The sequence below is a fragment of the Cebus imitator genome, unplaced genomic scaffold (genome assembly GCF_001604975.1).
Source record: "Cebus imitator isolate Cc_AM_T3 unplaced genomic scaffold, Cebus_imitator-1.0 Scaffold32, whole genome shotgun sequence".
NCBI lineage: Eukaryota > Metazoa > Chordata > Mammalia > Primates > Cebidae > Cebus > Cebus imitator.
The window spans coordinates 210,556-217,090 of record NW_016107347.1 but is presented as its reverse complement, the minus strand read 5'-3'; the positions used below and the strand labels follow the sequence as shown (position 1 = coordinate 217,090).

Below are 6,535 nucleotides of genomic sequence, written 5' to 3'. Positions count from 1 at the left end.
GCTTGATCATTTCGGCTTTTAAAACTTGTGCATACTTCACGAAGTTCTCGTGTTGTGTTTTTCAGCTCCATTAATTCACTTATATTCCTCTCGAAATTGTCTATTCTCATTAGCATCAGCAAGTGGATGATAAGAAACTTCTGTGAGCTAAAAGAACTTGTTCTAACCCAATGAAAAGAAACTAAGAACTTTGAAAAAAGGTTTGATGAAATGCTAAAGAGCCACTGCCCTGAAGGAAAGAGCCCAGTCCTGGCAGGATTTATCACCTGCTGACTGAAGAGCCCATAGGCCCCGAAGAACCAGCAGCAGTACCCAGGGAGTACACCATGGGCCTCGGGTGAGACTCTGACATGTGCTGGTTTTAGGGAGCCACTGAGCCACAGCAGGGTAGACCACCAAATGGGCTCTCCGGGTCTCTGATTTCAGGTCTTGGCTCTTGAATGACATTTGTGGGCCTGCCCTGGGTCAAAGGGAGCCCACTGCCCTGAAGGGTGAGTCCCAGGCCTGGTGGTATTCACTACAAGCTGACTGAAGGGCCCTTGGGTGCTAGGCAGACATGGGCAGCAGCCTGGCCGTACTCTCTGTGTCCCTGTGGTGGTGGTGAACATGAGGAGAGACTCCACTACCTGTGGAAAGAGGAGACAAGAGTCAGAAGGACTTTTTTGTGAGGTTTGGGTGCCAGCTCAGCTGCAGTAAAATGGAGCACCAGGTACATTTGTAAGGTTTCTTACTCCAGGCCCTGGCTGCTCTATGGCATCTCTGGACCTTCCTAGGTCCTGGAAGAACCTGCCACCCTGAAAGAAAGGACAGAAGCTTGGTTGGCTTTGCCACCTGCTGATTCCTAGGGCCTTGAGTGAAAATAGCAAACAAGGTACCCAAGTGGTGGTTAATATAGGCCTTGGGTGGGACCCCGTGATGCGTGGCTTCAGATCAACATTGGTGGGCTGGACAAGATCTGCAAGAAGTGTCTGGATGAACAGGCAGAGAATCTTGTCCTCTTTTCTCACTTTGTTCCAAACAGTCTCTTTCTCTCTGCTGAGCTGTCTAAAGCTGGGGAAGGGGCAACACAAGTATCCCTCTGGCTGCCACTCCTGGGACTGTACTGAGTCAGATCTGAAGCCAGCGCATCACTGTGATGCTGGGACATCCCTTCCCATGCAGCTTAGCGCTTGTGGTTCGTTCTTAGTTTCCAAACGCTCCACGTGCTCTGTGTTGATGTGTCTCATCTTCTCATCTAGATTGTCTGAGCATCACCAAGCATCCCACATGCCAGTCATGTCACCTTTGACACTTAATTACTCTGAATCTCTCTTTCCTTGAAATAAAGAGAAAAGCAACCATCCCTCTCACCTTCCCAAACTGTTGTAAGAAAAAAAATGAATAGTAGAACTGTGGTATTTTAGCATTGAAAGAAAACTCAATAATATCCAATCACTCAATTTCCAGGTGGTGAAAGAGGATTCTGAGAAGCTCAAAGAGTTCCTTTCCCCAACTACGGAGCTAGCAATGGTAACTAAAGCTATCTTAAACTTACTGTAGCTATACTTAGGTGGTGATTCACTTATGGAGCATTTTTTCGTAATTAATTTAATCATTGTTCATTCACAAATAAGCCCCTGCTCCATGCCTGGCCTGTGCTAGGCAGGGGGATGAAGATCGACACCAAGCTCCATCCTCTCGGAGCTGTGGCGTCTCAAGGGGGAGTGGCATGAGGCCCTAATACAAGAGTGAGAGACACAGCAGTGCTGGGGAGCACACAGCAGGGGCTGGGGCCAGGGAAGGTCTCAGACAGATGAGTTCAGTGAGAGCCCTGGGCTACAGACAGGAGACTTTTAGATGAAATGGCAACCACATTCAAATAGTACCTGTGGTTTTCAACCCCAATGTCGGGCTGTCTCTGCATCGATATCATGCAAACTAAACACAGAGGGATCGGGGGAGGATTCCTGGTGTTCCCCAGGCTGAGAGGGCTCAGATCTTGGAATGACTCTGGGAAGGAAGGTAGCTCAGGGCAGTGGTTGGGACACAGATGGGCCAGGCTGCCCAGGCCCATGTCCTGGCTGACTCCTTTCTAGCTGTGTGGCATGAATAATCACGACAACCTTGCTGTATCTCATTTTCTCATCTGCAAATGGGTAGAATAGGGCAGCTACAAGCACTGAATGGGGTGAAATTTCCAAAGGCTTAGACCATGGCCTGGTATGTAGCAAGTACAGCAAGAGTATTGGATGATGAACACTTGTGCCCCCATTGGTGAGAGAGGAATGCTTATTTCATGCCGGAGTTGACATCGACATTTTAAGGAAGAAAGTGGAATCTAAGAGGAGGATCAGAGGAAGCACTAGGTTTGGATGGAGGATGAGGAAGCGAGAGGGCAGCTGTGTCAGGAGGAGCGGAGACATGGGAAGTTCAGAGCTGGCCTGAAGTCCTGACGGGAGAGCCGTGGGTTGGGCCGCATACTGCTGTCTCGCCTCTGGCTTGGGGGGACCAGAGGCCCTGGCACACTTCACATTGGGGATTCTTTCCTCCTGGGCTTCATGTGCTGTTCAGATGCAGCAGGAGCTGCCCGGGAATGTCCAGTTCATTTCGTCCCACTCGGCTCTGGGGGAGGGGCCTGCCACAGAACGTCAGTGGAGACTTGTCTACAGCTGGGTTTTTGGTTTTAAATCTGTTTTCTAACTTATTTTAACTTCCAGATGAAAAGTGGTATTTTGCCAGATGGGGGCAGGCTCGGTTTTGTGGCCGAGGCCTGCCAGGTTGTGACCTGCTCTGAGAGAAGAGTGGACTCGATCCTGGCCTGGCCGTCACATGGAGCCGCCTGCAGTGTTTCCAGGTGCTCAAGCCCAGATGGCAGGCTGAGCTGGCTGCCCTGGGGTTGGGGTTCCCAGGTGCCCCAGTGAAGGACGCAGAGCTCCACCCTGCTGAACTCACACAGCGTTTGGAGCCAGGCCCCTGACTCAGAGACCAGGGGGAGAGATTGAAGAGGAGCCTAGACCTGTCCTAAAGGAGGGCAGCTGATCAGCTGATCCCGTGAGGAGAGCAGGATCACGGCTGAAGACCCTGGAGAAGCAACTGCTGCTGAGGGGGCGTTCGCACCACCTGTGGTGTGTTCACAAAAGGTGGCCTTGTGAAATGTGCTTTCATTTATTTATTTTTTTTTAATTATACTTTAAGTTGTGGGGTACATGTGCTGATTGTGCAGGAAGTTACACAGGTATACATGTGCCATGGTGGTTTGCTGCATCCATCTCCTGGTCCTCTACATTAGGTATTTCTCCTCCCCAATCTCCCCACGCACTGCTATCCCTCCCCCAGCCACCCCCCCCGCCCCCGCCGCCACAGGCACTGGTGTGTCATGTTCCCCTCCCTGTGTCCATGTGTTCTCATTGTTCAACCCCACTTATGAATGAGAACATGCAGTGTTTGGTTTCCTGTTCTTGTGTCAGTTTGCTGAGAATGATGGTTTCCAACCTTATCCATGAATTTTGGGTTTTCACATAAAAAATATAACAAAAATTTTTTTTTTCTTTTTTTGAAATGAAGTCTCGCTCTGTTGCCCAGGTTGGAGTGCAGTGGTGCAATCTTGGCTCACCGCAACCTCCATCTTCCAGGTTCAAGTGATTCTCCTGCCTCAGCCTCCTGAGTAGCCAGGATCACAGATGTGCACCACCATGCCTGGATAATTTTTTTGTATTTTTAATACAGACAGGTTTCACCATGTTGGTCTGGCTGATCTCGAGCTCCTGATCTCATGATCTGCCTGCCTCAGGCTCCCAAAATCCTGGGATTAAAGGTGTGGGCCACTGTACCTGGCCAACAACATTTTTAAAAGTCAAAAGATATAAGAATTTGAAGATACACCTCAGCTGTATTCTTTGCTCCTACCAGCTGCAGAGATAGCCCATCATTAACAGAGTTAGCAGTGAGGAAGGCCACGTTTTGGTGATCTCTGCGACAGCTGAAGCCCTGGTTTCCTGGAGATGTCACCACCTACGAGCACAGGAGGGGTAAATAGGCTCAGCAAACAGAGGAGGCGATGTGCCTGCTAATCGGTTCACCTGCATTCCGCCAGGAAATAAGCCATCTACAAAAATGTGACATGAAAGGAACAACAAATGCCATGACAAGCACCAAATGACAGCCAGACCAGAAGCAGGTCATCTCCTCCCTCAGAACTGCCCACAGCTTGGTGGGATTTGCCCATGATGCTCAGCCAGCTCCTGCTTGTGGAGGCCCCCCTGATGACCTGTGTGGGCAGCTCACCTGGGGCATCCCCGCCAGGATTCCACACATTGTCAAGGCAAGGAAGAGCCCTGGGTTCTCTGCTGTGACACAGGTGTGGACCCAGCACACTTCGTGTGTGTGTGGGCAAATTTATAAAGATGGACAAGGCAATATTTGAATTTTTTAAGTTACTTACAAATATTTTAAATTTTAACTTTTCATGTTTTTTTCATAACATGAGACATAAAAATTAGAAGCATAAAAATAAACTTTGGGAGGCGGGGAAGACACTCTCGGTGACATCACGGATAATGTGACCACTATGTAAATGAGGCAGCCACTATGTAAATGAGGCAGCGCAGGCGCTGTTGCCTTACCACCAGCTCCTTCCCCACGAAAGAGTTCCCTGCAGTGGGAGCTAGTCCAGGACTGTTGGTCGGACTTGAGAGTCCCAGCTGTGTGTCAGAGCTAGGACGGCTCCAGGCTGGGGGTGTGGGTGCATGGGCCAAGTCACCCTGTGTGTAAAGGGCGAGGCGTATGAGGCTGTGTCAGGCAGAGGCACATGGACGTGTGCTTGTCTGGGGGGTGGGGACAAGATGGTTTTGAGGTTGGTTTTTCTCAGGTTGCCGGCTTTTCCTTTGTACTTGGGATATGCTGACCCCTGGGGTTTCCCCAAAAGTGGAAAACTTGACTGCATAATCAGTGGTAGCAAGTGACTTCGTTCATGTTTTCACTTGTGTCTTTATAATGTGAAACTTGTGTCTTTATAATGTGAAAACCAGAGGGCGATACAAAGGGTTGACAGTTTCTGTGGGTTGGTACCTTGCATGGCGTCATAAGTCATTGTTATGGCTGCAAATATGGGATGTAGAAAGTAATGATTTCTTACCGTTCTTGTTACCATTCTTGCTGCCGCTCTTGTGAGTTTCTTTAACAGAAGCCAAGTGGTTGCAGAGCTCTTCTCTTCCTTTTGTAAGTGAAGTTCATTTTTGCAGTCATTGCTTCATGGTCTCCAGTCTCTCGGGTTCTCACACTCTGTGAAAACCTTTTGTTTTCTCATATGCCCGAGAATCACCCTTCACATAGCCTCTGCTTCTAACTGCAGCCCCCATGAGAGTGTAGGATTTCTGTGCTAGCAAGGAATGTGTTCTCACCTCATAGAGCCAGGTAGAAACTGTACATAGACGGGCTCTTTAGGATGAAAACAAAGCCTTAGGGGCTCTTAGCGTTCCTGTTGGCTTGTGGACGTAACACACTTACTTTGTGGGGTTGTGGACGTAACACGATTACTTTGTGGAGGTGAACGGTTCTCCCAGCGCCCAGGTGCCCTTGTGAATATTCACGCGGAGACCCTCAAGTCAGAACCGCAGTCTCGCCTGGCGGCAGAATGCACTGTCATCTACCCCAACTACCCGAACTACTCAGCAATAAAATGAGAAACATTACAGAAACATGAGATGGCATGAATAATCTCAAAAACATGCTGAGTGATGAAGCGTGCATCCTGTGTGGCTCCATCAAGGTGCATTTCTATAACAGGTGAAACTAACCTGTATAGTGGCAGAAACCACATCCATCACTGATTGCTGGGGTCAAGGAGTTGGTGGGGGACTGACTGCAAAGGGCCCAAAAGGACCTTGGAGTAATAGCTACGTCATCAAACTTGAAATGGATGTATTGTATCATATTCAACTCACACCTTAATCAACTTGATTGTAAAAAGTCATAAGAAAACCCTCCAAATCGTAATATCTTCAACTTAATTTAGAGCATGTGGATTCCTTTAGAAAAGTGTCTAAAGGAAGGAGTTCAGGAATTCCTTCATTTGTTTCTTTTTCTTTGTCTGCAGTTAAGTTTGTGCTCTGTGAAATGGAATATTTATAAAGTAAAAATAAAATTTAAGCTTAATTTTATTTAATTTTTATTTAATTATTTTATTTATTTAATTTTTTTATTATTTTATTTTTTCATATATATTATATATGTACATAAACACACATACATATATATTCTTCTTTATCATTTTTTCTTCTGTGCAGCCTGGAGAGTACAGTCTAGTTAAAATATACATTCTTCTCTCTGTAGATATACCACAAGACCACAATGCCAATGTTGCCTGAATGTTATGAAAAGTTATTTTTGAACTTAAGGTGATCAAAAATTTAACATGTGTACATTTTCTGTACTGTTAGTATAGTCTATGCCTAGCATGTATAGTTTAAAAAAATACAATAGCTTAAAATGATTTGGAATAAAAATATGTACATAGGTTAACAGTAATTAATTCCAGGTGGTCTGAATATGGATGGCC

General features: G+C 47.0%; 1 long non-coding RNA gene and 1 other non-coding gene across 2 annotated transcripts; one reads left to right on the top strand and one right to left on the bottom strand.

Moving 5' to 3' along the window:
• Nucleotides 1-3,942: 3,942 nt before the first annotated feature.
• On the bottom strand, nucleotides 3,943-4,355 carry LOC108301100. Its single transcript, XR_001823734.2, has 2 exons — nucleotides 4,264-4,355; nucleotides 3,943-3,990 (listed from the first exon to the last, which is right to left on the bottom strand). It is a non-coding gene; the product is annotated as an uncharacterized LOC108301100 (long non-coding RNA).
• A 439-nt stretch (nucleotides 4,356-4,794) lies between these two features.
• Nucleotides 4,795-4,961, top strand: LOC119470497. Its single transcript, XR_005199407.1, has one exon. It is a non-coding gene; the product is annotated as a U1 spliceosomal RNA (small nuclear RNA).
• The last annotated feature ends 1,574 nt before the right edge of the window (nucleotides 4,962-6,535 follow it).